Genomic DNA, 16,740 nt, shown 5'->3' on the forward strand with positions numbered 1-16,740 from the left:
ACATGATTCTAGATCCCTCCTTCCGCCTCTCACCCACCTTCACCTCCCCCGCCGCCGTGCTCCTTCCCTCTCCACCTCTTCGCACACACACACACACACACACACACACACACACACACACACACACAAACACAAACACACACTGGTATTTTGATGAAATAGTTGTTTATCTTCTTCTAGTATTCTGATTAGTTTATCAAAATAGAATCAGTTTACCACTCTTGACGAAGACGTCAACGAAACTGATTTGACACGTAATTTTTGAGAGATTGTGGGTTCCAGCTTCCCTTCCTTCTGCTGTCTATTTAATTTTTAAATAACATAGGCTGTTGGATTCTTCCCGTCATACTGGCCCTGGTCACCCTGTCTTTTTTATGTTTCTCTCTTATTCCAAGGCCAATTATAACGCATGACCTTACGTTCTCTGCTTCTTCTATAAAAGTATCTCCAAACTGGTAGCTTACAGGGTTTGAGAATTTAGAAATTATTCTTCTTGCATTCTGTTTGTTTATTTCGAATTTCATCTTACACCTTATCAACTGTAATCAATTATGTTATGTAGCCTAAACTCAGTCTTGCATTTAGTGAGAACCAATTAGTAACTAGGAAAATTTTTAGCGTATCCTGTTTCACACAGTCATGGAATATAAATTTAGCTAAAAGCATGTGAACGATTATGAACAACAATAATTGTGTCTCGCATTCGGTATTTAACACTAACTGCGATTCTTATTTATGAAAATTTTCTCATTATCGTTGTATTCAGCAGTGAGTCCCATAAGTAACAAACGATTTGTTTTACTCTAATAGAGAATATTCATTACATGAAGTGTTTGCTGTTTGCATTTCTTAAGGGAATGTGATGACAGAAATACTTTTTACTTAAAACAAGAATTTACTGTATGAAACATTTTCTGTTTGCATTTCTTCAAGAAGAGAGTTATATTTAAAAGAAAAGACGTTATTTTTCCTTATACTGTCCTATTGTTGCTGCTGAGAGTCAACAAAACTCCACGCGCTGTGTATCTGGTGAGCAGCGCGTTACCTTACGAATGAAAACTATTAATTTTGCAATTTTACAGCTCATTTTGCATGGATTACTTCTAAGAACAAACAAGAGGAAGAAGGCGAACATAATTTAGATCTGAAAGTTTTCGCACCGTGAACTGAAATTTTTCCAAAACAACATACTTCTAAATATAAATTTCAGCACCAGCAAGTAATTATGAACCTGTATGTTGTCTGTTTAGAAAATTACAATAACGAGTCAGATGCCCTTGGCTTATCTTTCTTGGGTGCACGTAGTCTCTTCTAAAATTATTTTTATCTTATACTGTGTTTTCACTATTCGGCCATTCGTCCATGCGGAGAGTACATCTTTTGATACACTCATCGTAAATTTATTCACTACCTTATGCGCTTGATTATTTACAGGCATAATCTTACATTCATTACTGAAATAAATCTGCAGTCATTTCCGTGAATGCTTTCTGTCAGTCTGAAGGATTCACTCAGTAATGTGAATTTTGAAATACAAACTTATGTTCAAGTAGGGACTCCTGTCTAGGACATCCACGAAGCAAGCCAGTTCAGTTCTTAAACGTTAAGTTATTCATTATATGAAGGAGAGCATTCCCTCCCGCCGGCGCTGGCGCCCGCTCAATAGCTGTCCGCACCGGCCGTAACCATGGAGACAGCCACGTGCTCCACCCACGCTCAACCCTCCGGCCGAGGCCAGGTGATGAGCTACCTATCAGCCACACTGGAAGTATTGATTGTTGTAAATCCCTATGACATTCACTCACTAATCCCAGCAACTCTCTCCTACGATTTGAGGGCTGTGTTCTGTTACAGCATGTGTTGAAAATGGTTTCCGTGTTCCTCGAGGCATACGTGTCCACGCCGTTCTGTTTCACAGGTTCACGTTGTCCAGACTGCATCTGAACAGTTTCAAATGCAGCATGAAAACGCTGCTCCAGTGTCTCCACATCTGCAACGGGCTCTTCATACGCGATATTTCTGAGATGGTCCCATAACAAGAAATCGCAAGTGGTTGAGAGCCGATGAAAGAGGAGGCCATGTGACTGGAACCCCTCATCCGATCCATCGACCAGGGAAGACAAGATTAAGATGCGTCCGGACGCTAATGGCGAAGTGGACTGGAGAACCATTATGTAGCGCCCACATAACCCTTCAAATGATTAGTGGTACTTCTTCCAGCAGGGGAGGCAAAGTCACACACAAGAAACGCCCATAGTTCCGGCCTGTTAGGCGACCTGGAAGGATGACTGGTCCCAAAATACTGTCGCCAATTATCCCGGCACACACGTTCCGGCTGCACCTATGCTGATGATTCGCTGTCACCATACCATGGGGGTTTTGCATACTATGCCACAAATGCCTGTTACGAAAATCGAAGATACCACTCCGCGAAAATGTGGCCTCTGTGAATAGGATGGATGACACAAATCCCGAAATCATGGTTCCTGTCGATGAAACCAGTGACAAAACTGCTTCAGATGTGGTAAGTCTGTCGCTAGTAAGCCCTGAACACGCTGTAAGCGAAAATGTAGTAACAACTGTCATGGAGAATGTTACATGCTGTCGTCTGGCTTATCCTGTACACGCGGGGCAACTGCCTGGCACTGACTCAGCAGTCGCATTCCTTGGTGTTAATCACATTTTCCTCCGAGTTGGTGTCCGAACATTTCGTGTACGTCCTTCATTGTTTCCTGCTTCCTGAAACGAACCTGTCTCAGACAAACGGCGAAACACTCTTGCAAATATTGAATGCTGTGGTTGTTGGCAGCGGGGTAAGTCTTCTGATACAATCTCGCTGCTCGCCGCCCATTGCCATTTGCCAGTCCGCAAGTAAATACCATCTCTGCAAGTTCTCGATTCGAATGCGAAACCATTGTATACAAAGCTGTATCACATCCACTACAAGGTGAGTCAGCAAGAGAAGTAAATCGGACACAACATTATCAGAAAGAGCGCTAGGGCATGGCGCACTCTATCTGAACATAAGTATCTGGCCACCTAACATCCGTTTTTCATATTAGGTACATTGTACTGCCATCTATTTGCAGATACTCCGTATCAGCGACCTCAGTAGTCATTAGATGTCGTGGGAGAAAAGATTGAGGTACTCCGCGGAACTCAAGGACTTGGAACGTGGACAGGTGATTGGGTGTCACTCGTGTCATACGTCTGTTCGCGAGATTTCCACGCTCCTAAACATCTCTAGGTCCACTGTTTCCCATACGATAGTGAAGTGGAAACGTCAGGAGACACTTACAGCACAAAAGAGTACAGCCGGACCTTGTCTGTTGAGTGACAGAGACCGCCGACAGCTGAAGAGGGTCGTAATGTGTAATATGCAGACATCTATCAGACCTTCACACAGGAATTCCAAACCGCATCAGGATCCACTGCAAGTTCTATGACAATTACGCAGGAGGTGAGAAAACTTAGATATCATGGTAGAGCAGCTGCTCATAAGCCACACATCACGCCAGTAAATGCCAAACGACGTCTCGCTTGGTGTAAGGAGCGTAAACATTGGACGACTCAGCAGTAGAAAGACGTTGTGTGGAGTGACGAATCATGGTACATAATGTGGCTGTCCGATGGCTGGGTGTGGGTATGGCGAATGCCCGGTGAACGTCATCGACAGCGTGTGTAGTACCAAAAATAAAATTCGGAGGCGGTGGTGTTACGGTGTGGTCATGTTTTTCGTGGAGGGGGCTTCAACTCCTTGTTGTTTTGCGTGGCACTATCACAGCACAGGTCTACATTGATGTTTCGAGCACCTTCTTGCTTCCCACTGTTGAAGAGCAATTCGGGGATGGCGACTGCATCATTCAACATGATCAAGCGCCTTTTCATAATGTACAGCCTGTGGCGGAGTGGTTACACGACAGTAACATCTCTGTAATGGACAGGCCTGCACCGAGTCCTGATCTAAATCCTATAGAATACCTTTGGGATGTTTTGGAACGCCGACTTCGTGGCAGGCCTGACCGACCGACATCGATACCTCTCCTCAGTGCAGCACTCCGTGAATAATGGGCTGCCATTCCCCACGAAACCTTCCAGCACCTGATTGAACGTATGCTTGCGAGAGTGGAAGCTGTCATCAAGACTAAGAGTAAGTAGGCCAACACCATATTGAATTGAAGCATTACCGATGGCGGGCTCCACGAATTTGTAAGTCATTTTCAGTCAGGTGCCCGGATACTTTTGATTACATAGATTGTGAGGAACAGTGCCACCCTCCAGGAGGGAACCATGCATAATGTAACTGTGGCTGCATGGTACAGCGCGTATTAGACTTCAGTCTCTTTAACAATGCATGATGGAACAAAGGTCTTTAGCACGGAAACCATACATTTCCGGACATATGTTCATTAGAACTTTTTTGTTCCGTATTCTCTCATCGATCTATTCCTACATTTTGTACATCGTGGAAAAAATCACCGTGTATATAGCACTTCAGAGCAGGGTGGGCGCATGGGCTCGCGACCCTTTCTCTTATGCACTAAACCAGTGCCAGCCGGACATTTCTTCAATTCTACTGTGAGCTCCTTCTTGGCTTCCGGCCTCCTTTCGTGGATTCCGCCCGGTGGTGGTGCCGGGGACACCGTGGCCAGGCCTCATATGTTGGCCCACGACTCTTCTGCCCCCACGCCCCATCTTCCAAGCAGGAGGATACCTGCAAGTCTTACCATGGTACCCCCTCCGCTCTTTCCTCTTCGTACACGGCGTCACACCTCTTAGTTAACTTTCAGTTTTTTCCACGTTTGCGGATGTTCATATGTTTATTGCTGCAGCGCCTTCTTAATAAAGACATATACAGGTTTTTTATATTTTTTGAAGAATGTTTAGAAGGATCAATGGACATCTTTCTAAATATAATCAATAGACTTTGATTATTATTTTTATTCAGTTAATAGTTTTAAATTTCATTTTTTTTATCTCTAATACCATGCCGCGTCATTTTCATCGTCGTATTGACTTTCTCAGTTGGTCTTATTTTTCTTCCTGTCATTCTTTTCTCGTTTAGAGTCTCCTTAAAAAGCCACTAATGCACGCTGTTGCAGTGGCGCTCGACTCGGAGATAAGCCTGTTCGTCTCCTGGTAGTGGATGAAATTTTCTCTGCATTACTTGACAGGCAAGGGAAGAAGAGGTGGTGGCGTCAAGTTCCTGATCACCAGTCCTCGATTAAACTCCAAAGCCCTTTCCAGCATCTCATGAAGTGAGGACATATGACATTGTGGATGGTGATCATCCGCTGGAAGGGGACGTAAAGCTTTGTGGCCGCCTTGGGGGCTATTTGAGAGCAAAAGGCTATTTGCCAGCACGGGGTTCAGCCTCTGCTTCTCACATCATCACTCGTCTCCATCCTACAATTACACATACAGCACAACGGCCACGTATCCTCAAGGAAAGGGACCAATGTAGAAGGGGAAAGTGTTCTGGTGTAATCACAAGCGCCGGAACGAAGATGAGGAATGCAACAGCGGAGAAGGCGGTGAGGAAACGTCGGCCAACGGTGAGCGGAATTGAATCGCGTCGCGCCAAGAGCGACATCTGGAAGAAGGGAATATAAACGCCGCTACTTGTAGACTCGGCCGCTCAGATCGGCACCGATCGCGGACGTTAGTTATCAGTGACGTGTGTCAACTTGCCTGAACAGTCCGCATATCTATGGCTCTAAATTACATTGCCTGTCGCCCATCGTTTGGGACTACTGCTTGTAAATCTCCAAAATTAAGTATTGTTAGTTGCTTTATAGAATTAAAACTACTAATGTTGTTTGTTTGAATTGTTGTATAGCTTTCCGAGAACGCTGCATCCCATAGGCACCCTATTAGCGACGAGTGGGCAAAACCCCACAGGAAGGACACCCTCTCCGCCAGGCAGCTGAACCCACCCTGTAGGATATCCAAGCCGACAATGTCACACGACATTATACTTTCGCATATGGAAATACAGTGAGTTAAACACCTTTCGTATAGACACTAGCTGCTGAGTAGTCCCACATTTCATTTGACGGTCGGCAACTAAGGAAATATTAATGTGAGTGCGTCAGCGCTGTTTCCCAGAGAAACATGTGAAGCATTTGGAATCTGTAGTTGACAATATCTTAGTATCATGGACAAGGTAACACAGATGTGAATGTCCGCCGCTCGTGGTCTCGCGGTAGCGTTCTCGCTTCCCGAGCACGGGGTCCCTGGTTCGATTCCCGGCGGGGTCAGGGATTTTCACCTGCCTTGAGATGACTGGGTGTTTGTGTTGTCCTCATCATTTCATCATCATCCAGGAAAGTGGCGAAATTGTACTGAGCAAAGATTGGATAATTGTACGGGCGCTGATAACCACGCAGTTGAGCGCCCCACAAACCAAACATCATCATCACAGATGTGAATGTAATTCGGGGACAAAATTCGATTTTCTCACGTGTTATCCTGGAAAACAGTTGTCAGACAGAGCTAAGGCCACAAAACGTATCAGAGCAAACGAGCAGAGGTAACGTAAATTTCAGTTAAGGATCTGGGCGGTTTAAATGGTTAAATATCAGTAGAAGGTAAAAATATTAATTACTGTTAGTCTAGATAAGTTTAGTTTCGAATGTTGTGTAGTTCGATACTGTGTTTATAGTCATGTGGCAAATATCTGCAAATACATCACATTATACCAGAAAAATTACCACGCTACAGATCAGCCAATCGAAGAACTGTGTACTATCTAATGGCAATTAATAACATGTTGTTTTCATAATGTTCTAGTTTCACTTTTCTGTTTCTGAGTCTTACTGCGAGATAATATGTTTTGTGATCAACACGCTTGTGCCTAGTCAGATAGTATAGTGCAACAGCGCTTTCGTTGGAAACAAAAGATGAGTTGTAAAGTGACATAACGCGATTATCGGTTTAATTATATATGTCTACTCATTTTATGCTGTTTATGTGGGTGTTGATCTCGATTCTCTTTTGCAAGCTCACATAAGCAGTATGAAACATCCGAGGACCTAGAAAATTATATAGGGTTACAAGGGTTGTAGAGGGGTACTTGTAGAAAAAATTTTATGAAGGAACCCATATCCGGGAATTTGCCATTAGGATTTACACTATCTGACAAAAAAGTGATCACACCCAGAAGACGTTGTCAGATGTCATTGTAACTATCTCAACGTATACACCGTTAGTAGGTATACGAGGTCTCTTCAAAAAATTCCGGAACATTCTTAATTTAGTGGCAATGGTGAGTTGGAGCAAAATGCGGTTGGCATCGCTGCACACGCCTGTGTTTAATTTGTAACTGCTGGAAGTTTCATTGTTGTATGACCCTTACTTATTGTTCAGTGCTGTATTAGGTAGAACGTTGTGTCGCACAGTTTGCGAATTTCGAGATGACAGACTTAGAGGAGCAACGCGTCTGCATTACATTTTACGTGCAAGTCAAGAAAACCTTTACAGAGACACACCTAATGATGCAGGATACCTACGGTGATGAGTGCTTCAGCCGTACGCGTTGTTACGAATGGATCACACGGTTTAAAAATGGCCGAAGGGAAGTTAAAGATGACCCTCATGCAGGATGTCCTTCGACGATCATGTCAGGAATTTCAACGAAATTGTGCGTGCCAATCGAAGAATGGCTGTCCGAGAGACTGCATAAGAATATAAAATTTCAGTTGGATCATGTCTTGAAATCCTGACACAGCATCTTGGAATGCATCGTGTCGCCGCCAAGTTCGACCCACGACTCACGAGTAAACGCCGGAAACACCTGTGAAGAGCTTTTCGATCGCACAAATGAGAGACCTGTCCCCTTCACACAGTGTTTCATTTCCAAAGTTGAAAAAGCCTTTGAATGGACGAAGGTTTATAACGACGGACGAGATTTAAAAATTAAAAAAAAATTGCAGACGGCACTTCGCGCGATCCAGCAAAAGGCGTAACAAGACTGCTTACGGAAGTGGAACGGCGTTGGGAGCTGAGTATCAATTGTGGGGAAGAGTATTTCGAAGGATACCGTACACAATAAGTTAAACGTAAGCGTAGAAAAATTTTGTGGGCAACGTTCCGCAATTTTCTGAACAGACCTAGAATAATTAAATGGAGTCGCAATTTTCTGTGACAGAACGGCCACCAGAGTGCGTCATTCTTCTTCATGTTTAGGATTGTTACCGGGGTTGGTACGATATACAGAGTGATTCACGAAGATATGCAAATATTTTAATATGTTTTTCTGAAAGTAAAACTGAAGAAAAAAGTTCATATAAAGATAGGTCCGCAAATGCTTAGTTACGAGTTACGGCTAATAACAGATTTTGCCTGAAATTTAGCAACTTCGTTAATATGAAGCCAGCGCAAAACTGTACGAGGTTAAAGTAAAGCGCAGTTTCAATTAATTATGCTGTTATTAATCTAGTGAATCTAATAAAACATGTCATAGACGTGTATCTACAATAGTTTTCCATAACATCCAGAGATTATGAGGATGAAGTCCCATATTCCATAACAGAGCGTAGAGGACGATGCGGGATACCCGCACCGCCGTACTAGGCAAGGACCTAGCGGTGGTGGTTTGCCATTGCCTTCCTCCGACAGTATGGGAATGAATGATGATGATGGAGACGACACAACAACACCAAGTCATCTCCAGGCAGGTGAAAATCCATGACCCCGCCGGGAAACGAACCCAAAACCCCATGCTCGGGAAGCGAGAACACTACCACGAGACCACAAGCTGCGGACGTCATCCAGAGAAGCAAAGAAGTAATTTCGTAAAATTTTTAATTTATTAACTACTTGCCCCAATTTGTTTTTCAACTCCCAGACAATTGCACAAGTTTTCCGTAGAAGTGGCAGAGTATTTAATTTTGAAAAATGATTGTAATAAAGTTAACTGAAACTGTATGAATGTGTCAGATAATCTGCTTTTATTGATACCATAGCACACGTGATTTCATGTTAAACCGAAAATAAAACACACAAAGCTCAGTGTTAAGATAGCTGTACAGTGTACATACAATTTCACAGTACATTCACAATAAACGTTCAAAAATGTCTCCACCGAGTTCAATGTATTTAGCTGCACGTGTATGAAAGGATTTTGCTGTTCGTTTCAGTTTCACAGGGTTGATCTTAATTGCGTCTACTGCATTCATAACCCTCCGAGATGGATATCGTACGCGATATTCGTTAACTGCAGTTGTAGCGTTACCACCACATTTGACATAAATAAGCACCATATTGGTCTACTCCTCTGTTGTAAATTTGAGAGGCATCACATATTCATAAATAATCTGCAAACTACAACGGTTACTATGTGGTTTCCCTTAAATACACTGTTGTTGTTATATTCTTTCATTGAACAATACCGAAAAATAATTCGCTTCAAGGTTAGGAAACGACTGAAACAACTCGCTAACGGTTGCCAACAATGACATAAACGTTTCTACATTCTTCACGGAAAGCCGGCCAGTGTGTTCGAGCGGTTCTAGGTGCTTGATTGTGGAACCGCGCGACCGCTACGGTCGCAGGTTCGAATCCTTCCTCGGGCATCGATGTATGTGATGTCCTTAGGTTAGTTAGGCTTAAGTGGTTCTGTATTCTAGAGGACTGATGACCTCAGATGTTAAGTCTCGTCGTGTTCAGAGAGATTTGAGCCATCTTCACGGAAAGTATACAAATTTACTTGTACACTATGTGATCAGAAGCACTCGGAAACCCCCAAAAACATACTTTTTTCATATTAGGTGAATTGTGGTTCCACCTACTGCCAGTTACTCCATATCAGCGACCTCAATAGTCATTAGACATCGTGAGAGAGCAGAATGGGGCGCTCTGCGGAACTCTAGGACAACGAACGTGGTCAGGTAATTGTGTCAATTGTGTCATACGTCTGTACGCGAGATTTACACACTCCTAAACATCCCTAGGTTCACTGTTTCTAATGTTTTAGTGAAGTTGAAACGTCAGGGGACACGTACAGCGCAAAACAGTGTAGGCAGACATCGTCTGTTGATTGACAGAGACCGCCAACAGTTGAAGAGGGTTGTAATGTGTAATATGCAGATATCTATTCAGACCATCACACAGGAACTCCAAACTGCATCAGGATACACTGCAAGTACTATGACAGTTAGGCAGGAGGTGAGAAAACTTTGATTTCATGCTCGAGCGGCTGCTCATAAGCCTCACATCACGCCGGTAAATGCCAAACGACGCCTCGCTTGGTGTAACGAGCGTAAACATTGGACGACTGAACAGTCGAAAAACGTTGTGTGGAGTGACGAATCATGGTACATAATGTGGCTATCCAATGGCTGGGTGTGGGTATGGCGAATGCCCGGTGAACGTCATCGCCAGCGTTTGTAGTACCAAAAGTAAAATACGGAGGCGGTGGTGTTACGGTGTGGTAATGTTTTTCCTGGAGGGGGCTTGAACTCCTTGTTTTGCGTGGCACTATCACAGCACAGGTCTACAGTGACGTTTTAATCACCTCCTTGCTTCCCACTGTTGAAGAGCAATTCGGGGATGGCGATTGCATCTTTCAACACGATCGTGCTCCTGTGGTGTGCGCGTGAGTGTGCTTGTAGGAGTTTGAATGCACATTGTAAACTTGAGTTTTCTGCATTAAGAATAATTTCAGAAAATGAGAGTGGTAAATGTGAAGGTGTAGGTCTTCTCAGAAAATATAGTAGTACTGAGGTAACTTTCATGACATCAGTGTGGGATTGTATTCTGCAACAGTTTAAAGAAGCAATGAAAACATTGCAAGCCGAGGATATACATGTTTCTACTTCTGTTGAAATGTATGACTCTTTTTCAATGTTTTTAAGTGAGCTTTAGACAGCTTTTTAAATTCACGAGAATTCAGCTGAAAAGAAACTTAAGGAGATCAGGTATTCGGAATCAGTTCCCTCTCCTCCTGCTGCTGAGAATCAAGAAAGGAGGCATCAAGTTAAATGCAAGAAATTCTTTGATGAATCATCTGACTCACAAGGCGAACACAAATTTCCTGAAGAACAAACACGATCAGATTGTTCTGAAATCTGGAGAAGAATGAATATGTCATGTTCTAAGAGTGTAAAAACTCTTCAGAATGAGTTACAGAAGAAAGTTAATATCGAAAAAGAAGATAACTTAAGAGATTCCATTCTCCAAATATCGCGAACTACAAGCTGTTCAGTTTTATGATGCTGCAGAGGAACTTAGAGCCATCTATAGCTCTGATATAGAGAACAAAATTGGTTAGGAATGTATACATTTTAAAAGCTATCTATTGTCTATGAAGAAAGAAGATGGTCACAAGATGTCATCTCTTCCATTTCTCTGTAGAATGATGGTTTCAAAAAGATAAATAAATAAAAATTGGTGATATCTGTCAATGTGTACCGAGCACTCAAAAATTACAGCTGTACACCAGCAACAAACTGTTCAGCTGAAAGGTCCTGCCCCGTTCTAGAACGGTTTAAGAACTTGCTATGGACAAAATAGAACATAAAATCAACAACGGCTCATTAATCTTGGAATACTAGCCATAGAATCAGGCATGACAGTCCAGATTTTCAGGTAGTGATAAATAAATTCGCAATTACAAAAGTTGGAGGGAAGTCATTTAAGTTCGCTACATTTTGGAAAAGGACAATTAAATGGTATTGTCTCGTCAATTTTGGACTGATTAAATTTCACATTTAAGTGAAATAATTTTGATATGGGGTTTTAATCTATAATGGTTTTCTTTGTATTTTTACTTTACGTTGTGTCCAAGTTTGATGATCCTATGGTAATTTTTCAGTAAAATGGGCTATTGAACTGTAGTAGTTATGTTCTTATTTTTAAATTTTTAATTTTTACACATGCTTTGTGTTATATATTACTTAAGACTTCAGCAAATTTAGAACTGAAGTTAAAAATTACACATAATTGTTGACAGTCTGTAAATGAATAGCAATGCTGAACTTTAGGAAGAGGGGGCAGGGTTAATAAATAAGTGCATAGGTGTATCATACACCCCAGATACGTCCATACGTACCTTATTCGTATGACTAATATCGTCCTATGTACCATATTCATCTGACTAACACTGGCTGAGAGAAAGTAGTACGTTTGGAGCTAGTAGAGTTGACTGTGGTGCTCCACAGACAAGCCGCACTGACTTGGCAGAGGATGTAAGTAGTGAGACGGAACAATTTCTGGCATAAATAATTTATTCAAAGTGGCACTGTGTTTCCTCCACTCCCTATAATGTCACACACCTGTCTATCCTGTGGAAATGGTGGGAACTATTCTTGTGGAAGATAGATCAATTGGGCTACCTCCACTAAACTAACTCCCTACGTGTGGTATCAACGTTCGAAACCACACTTGTCAGGGGTAGCAGATATCGACCGCGGTCCGTAATAGATATCGCTGAACCCGCGAGTCGCGACCAGCGCCGCTCGGCGGCTTGTGACAAGGATCTAGCGAGATCTCGTCCAGTCGTGCTCGGGACGTCAACTAGGAATGTAGCATAGCCTTCAGCTGATAGGAATCCAGCTCTAACAATGCGCTTAGTGAAGTATGACATAAGTAATTATATGTATGCAGCATATGAAGAAGCATGTAACACAAGTACAATATATACTTTTTTTAACGACGACTACTAAGTATTTCAGTCGTTGCAGGTACAGACTATGCAGCCAGCGCCGCGCGGGATTAGCCGAGCGGTCGGAGGCGCTGCAGTCATGGACAGTGCGGCTCGTCCCGGCGGAGGTTCGAGTCCTCCCTCGGACATGGGTGTGTGTGTGTGTGTGTGTGTGTGTGTGTGTGTGTGTGTGTTTTTGTCCTTAGGATAATTTAGGTTACGTAGTGTGTAAGCTTAGGGGCTGATGACCTTAGCAGTTTAGTCCCATAAAATTTCACACACATTTGAACATTTTTGCAACCTTACCGACTTCACTGCCAAACCTGCAATATATGTTTTTGTTTAGCATTGGCCACCTGTCATCATAACAACTGACGACGAGAATCATAACACTACTCTCCTCCCTCCACTCCTATGACGCCAGCCACCACCCTCCACCCCTCCCACACCTGTAAATTGACGATAAGGACCTTAGTCTGAGCTGCAACAGAGGAGGGGTGTAAGTTATTTAGTTTGGTGGGAAATGTGTTCTTGGAGTGTCATTCTACTGGTGGATTGTCCTCCACAGTCCTCCATCCCCCCCCCCCCCCCCCAGCCATCCTTTGCTCGCACTTTTTCTGATCATGCGTGTGTATGTTTGCCTTTAAGTTTTAAGATGGACTGCCCTCGTCACCAATACTACCACCAGAGGATGCACAAAACTGTCTTACAACCACCCTCACTTTCCACTACTCACCATTCCACATCCCAGAAATTGGCAGTAAACATTCAGTGCATGTTGAGCTGTTGGTGTGTAATGAGATCTGTTGTGATCTAGTTCATGATACGATCACCAGATGGCGCTCGCAAAAGCTCAGTCTCAGTGGAAGCAGTAGTGTGTGTGATTGTTCAATAGATGGGACGTTGGTGCTGAATAAAAATGAGTTTAATAACTATTTTACCCGTAAGTATGCAGCCGATGACTGTGTCCTTGCTTCCTACATGAGGTTTCGAAAGCACCGATAATGAAGGAGCATAAGATGAAGAATATTTTTCAGCAAACAATGGTGATGTAGTGGGATAGGTTGGAGTTGCATTTCACAACTCATGCAGATAGATGTTTATGCAGGAACTATCTAGCAGTGTGTTCACTTGGTGAGTTGCTGGTGCTGAACAGGGAGGTGTTTAATAACTGTATCAAACTGTATTACCTGTAAGCATGCATCTGAGGACTGTGTCCATAGCTTCCTGTAACTACCGCCACAGCAAAGAGGTCATCCCCAGTTTGAAGAGAATCAAGATATACCTGTGGAATTAAACAAGACACTTATGTTTTGAAATTTACTGTCTCAAATTAAGTCATATAGCAATTAGTAATTATCACTTATTATTATCATTCATAAGCATTAAAAATAAATAATGTATGCTGATGTTGAATTAAGTTGATAATTGAACTTTAGAATCATGAAAGAGGGCCGTATTTATGGAAGAAGCCTGGATATACTAGAAGGTATCAGACAGATTATATAATTGTAAGACAGAGATTTAGGAACCACGTTTTAAATTGTAAGACATTTCAAGGAGCAGATGTGCACTCTGACCACAACCTATTGGTTATGAAATGTAGATTAAAACTGAAGAATCTGCAAAAAGGTGGGAATTTGATGAGATGGGACCTGGATAAACTGACTAAACCAGAGGTTGTACAGAAGTTCAGGGAGAGCACACGGGAACAACTGACAGGAATGGGGGAAAGAAATATAGTAGAAGAAGAATGGGTAGCTTTGAGGGATGAAGTAGTGAAGGCAGCAGAGGATCAAGTAGATAAAAAGGCGAGGGCTAGTAGAAATCCTTGGGTAACAGAAGAAATATTGAATTTAATTAATGAAAGGAGAAAATATAAAAATGCAGTAAATGAAGCAGGCCATAAGGAATACAAACGTCTCAAAAATGAGATCGACAGGAAATGCAATATGGCTAAGCAGGCATGGCTAGAGGACAGATGTAAGGATGTAGAGGCTTATCTCACTGGGGGTAAGACAGATCCTGCCTACAGGAAAATTAAAGAGACCTTTGGAGAAAAGACAACCACTTGTATGAATATCAAGAGCTCGGATGGAAATGCAGTTCTAAGCAAAGAAGGGAAAGCAGGAAGGTGGAAGGAGTGTATAGAGGGTCTGTACAAGGGCGATGTACTTCAGGACAATATTATGGAAATGGAAGAGAATGTAGATGGAGATGAAATAGGAGATATCATACTGCGTGAAGAGTTTGACAGAGCACTGAAAGACCTGAGTTGAAACAAGGCCCCAGGAGTAGACAACATTCCATTAGAACTACCGACAGCCTTGGGAGATCAGTTCCTGACAAAATTCTACCATATGCTGAGGGAGATGTATGAGACAGGCAAAATACCCGCAGACTTCAAGAAGAATATAATAATTCCAATCCCAAAGAAAGCAGCTGTTGACAGATGTGAAAATTACCGAACTATCAGTTTGAGAAGACACGGCTGCAAAATACTAACGCGAAGTCTCTACAGACTAATGGAAAAACTGGTAGAAGCTGACCTCTGGGAAGATCAGTTTGGATTCCGAAGAAATATTGGAGTACGTGAGGCAATACTAACCCTACGACTAATCTCAGAAGAAAGATTAAGGAAGGCTACCCTACCTTTCTAGCATTTGTAGCCGTAGAGAAAGCTTTTGACAATGTTGACTGGAATACTCTTTCGAATTCTGAAGGTGGCAGGAGTAAAATAAAGGTAGCGAAAGGCTATTTACAATTTGTACAGAAACCAGATGGTAGTTATAAGAGTCGAGGGACATGAAAGGGAGGCAGTGATTGGGAAGGGAGTGAGACAGGGTTTTAGCCTATCCCCGATGTTATTCAATATGTATATTGAGCAAGCAGTAAAGGAAACTAAAGAAAAATTCGGCGTAGGTGTTAAAATCCATGGAGAAGAAATAAAAACTTTGAGGTTCGCCGATGACATTGTGATTCTGTCAGAGACAGCAAAGGACTTTGAAGAGCAGTTGCACTATAGATTTAAGTGTCAAGAAGTCGTTGCTGAAAGTATTTGTATGGAGTGTAGCCATGTATGGAAGTGAAACATGGACGATAAATACTGTGTACAGGAAGAGAATAGAAGCTTTCGAAATGTGGTGCTACAGAAGAATGCTGAAGATTAGATGGGTAGATCATATAACTAATGAGGTGGTCTTGAATAGAATTGGGGAGAAGAGGAGTTTGTGGTACAACTTGATTAGAAGAAGGGATCGGTTGGTAGGACATGTTCTTAGGCATGAAGGGATCACCAATTTAGTATTGTAGGGCAGGGTGGAGGGTAAAAACCGTAGAGGGGGACCAAGAGATGAATACACTAAGTAGATTCAGAAGGATGTAGGTTGCAGTAGGTACTGGGAGATGAAGAAGCTTGCACAGGATAGAGTAGCATGGAGAGCTGCATCAAACCAGTCTTAGGACTGAAGACCACAACAACAACCTTGTATTCTATCCTTTCAGATAAGACTAAACTGGTTAGCCTGAAAGGGTACAGTACCGCCCGACAATGAAAATAGGGACAACATTCTTCGTTATTCTTGTCAGAACAACATATTTTTTGTAATGACAACTCAATTTCACTTAACACACCAAAGCCGGATACCAGTGTAAGAAAGAAGGACAGTTTATTTAATGGATCACATGTGCACTCCCACAAAATAAATCCCTACATCCAATTTAGTGAGATCTGAGAAATGAATGAATGTATGGTCGTCTGCTAGCCACAGATAGTGAATGTGCAATATATGATCATCTTTGAGACGGGCCTTTGGTCACCTTTGGTGGAACCAAAGAGATGAAATTTACCTGAGCTTTGAGCGCCTGAAATGTGGCTGACCAATACGGTAGCATGGTGCTCCCCCACCTCGGCGTAGGGGGTGCGAGATGACCTGAAGAACGGCCATGTTTCAGCACTCTGGCATTGGATCTTGTGTTGGTAAGACCTGTCTTGAGTGTGCCCCGTAAAGACAAAAGAGTGGAGACAATGGTATGCATGTGAAATACTTAAGAGTAGTTCGGAATAATTATTTCTCTATTTCAGGAACTTTTGGGGG

The sequence above is a fragment of the Schistocerca cancellata genome, chromosome 4 (assembly GCF_023864275.1).
Source record: "Schistocerca cancellata isolate TAMUIC-IGC-003103 chromosome 4, iqSchCanc2.1, whole genome shotgun sequence".
Classification (NCBI taxonomy): Eukaryota; Metazoa; Arthropoda; class Insecta; order Orthoptera; family Acrididae; genus Schistocerca; species Schistocerca cancellata.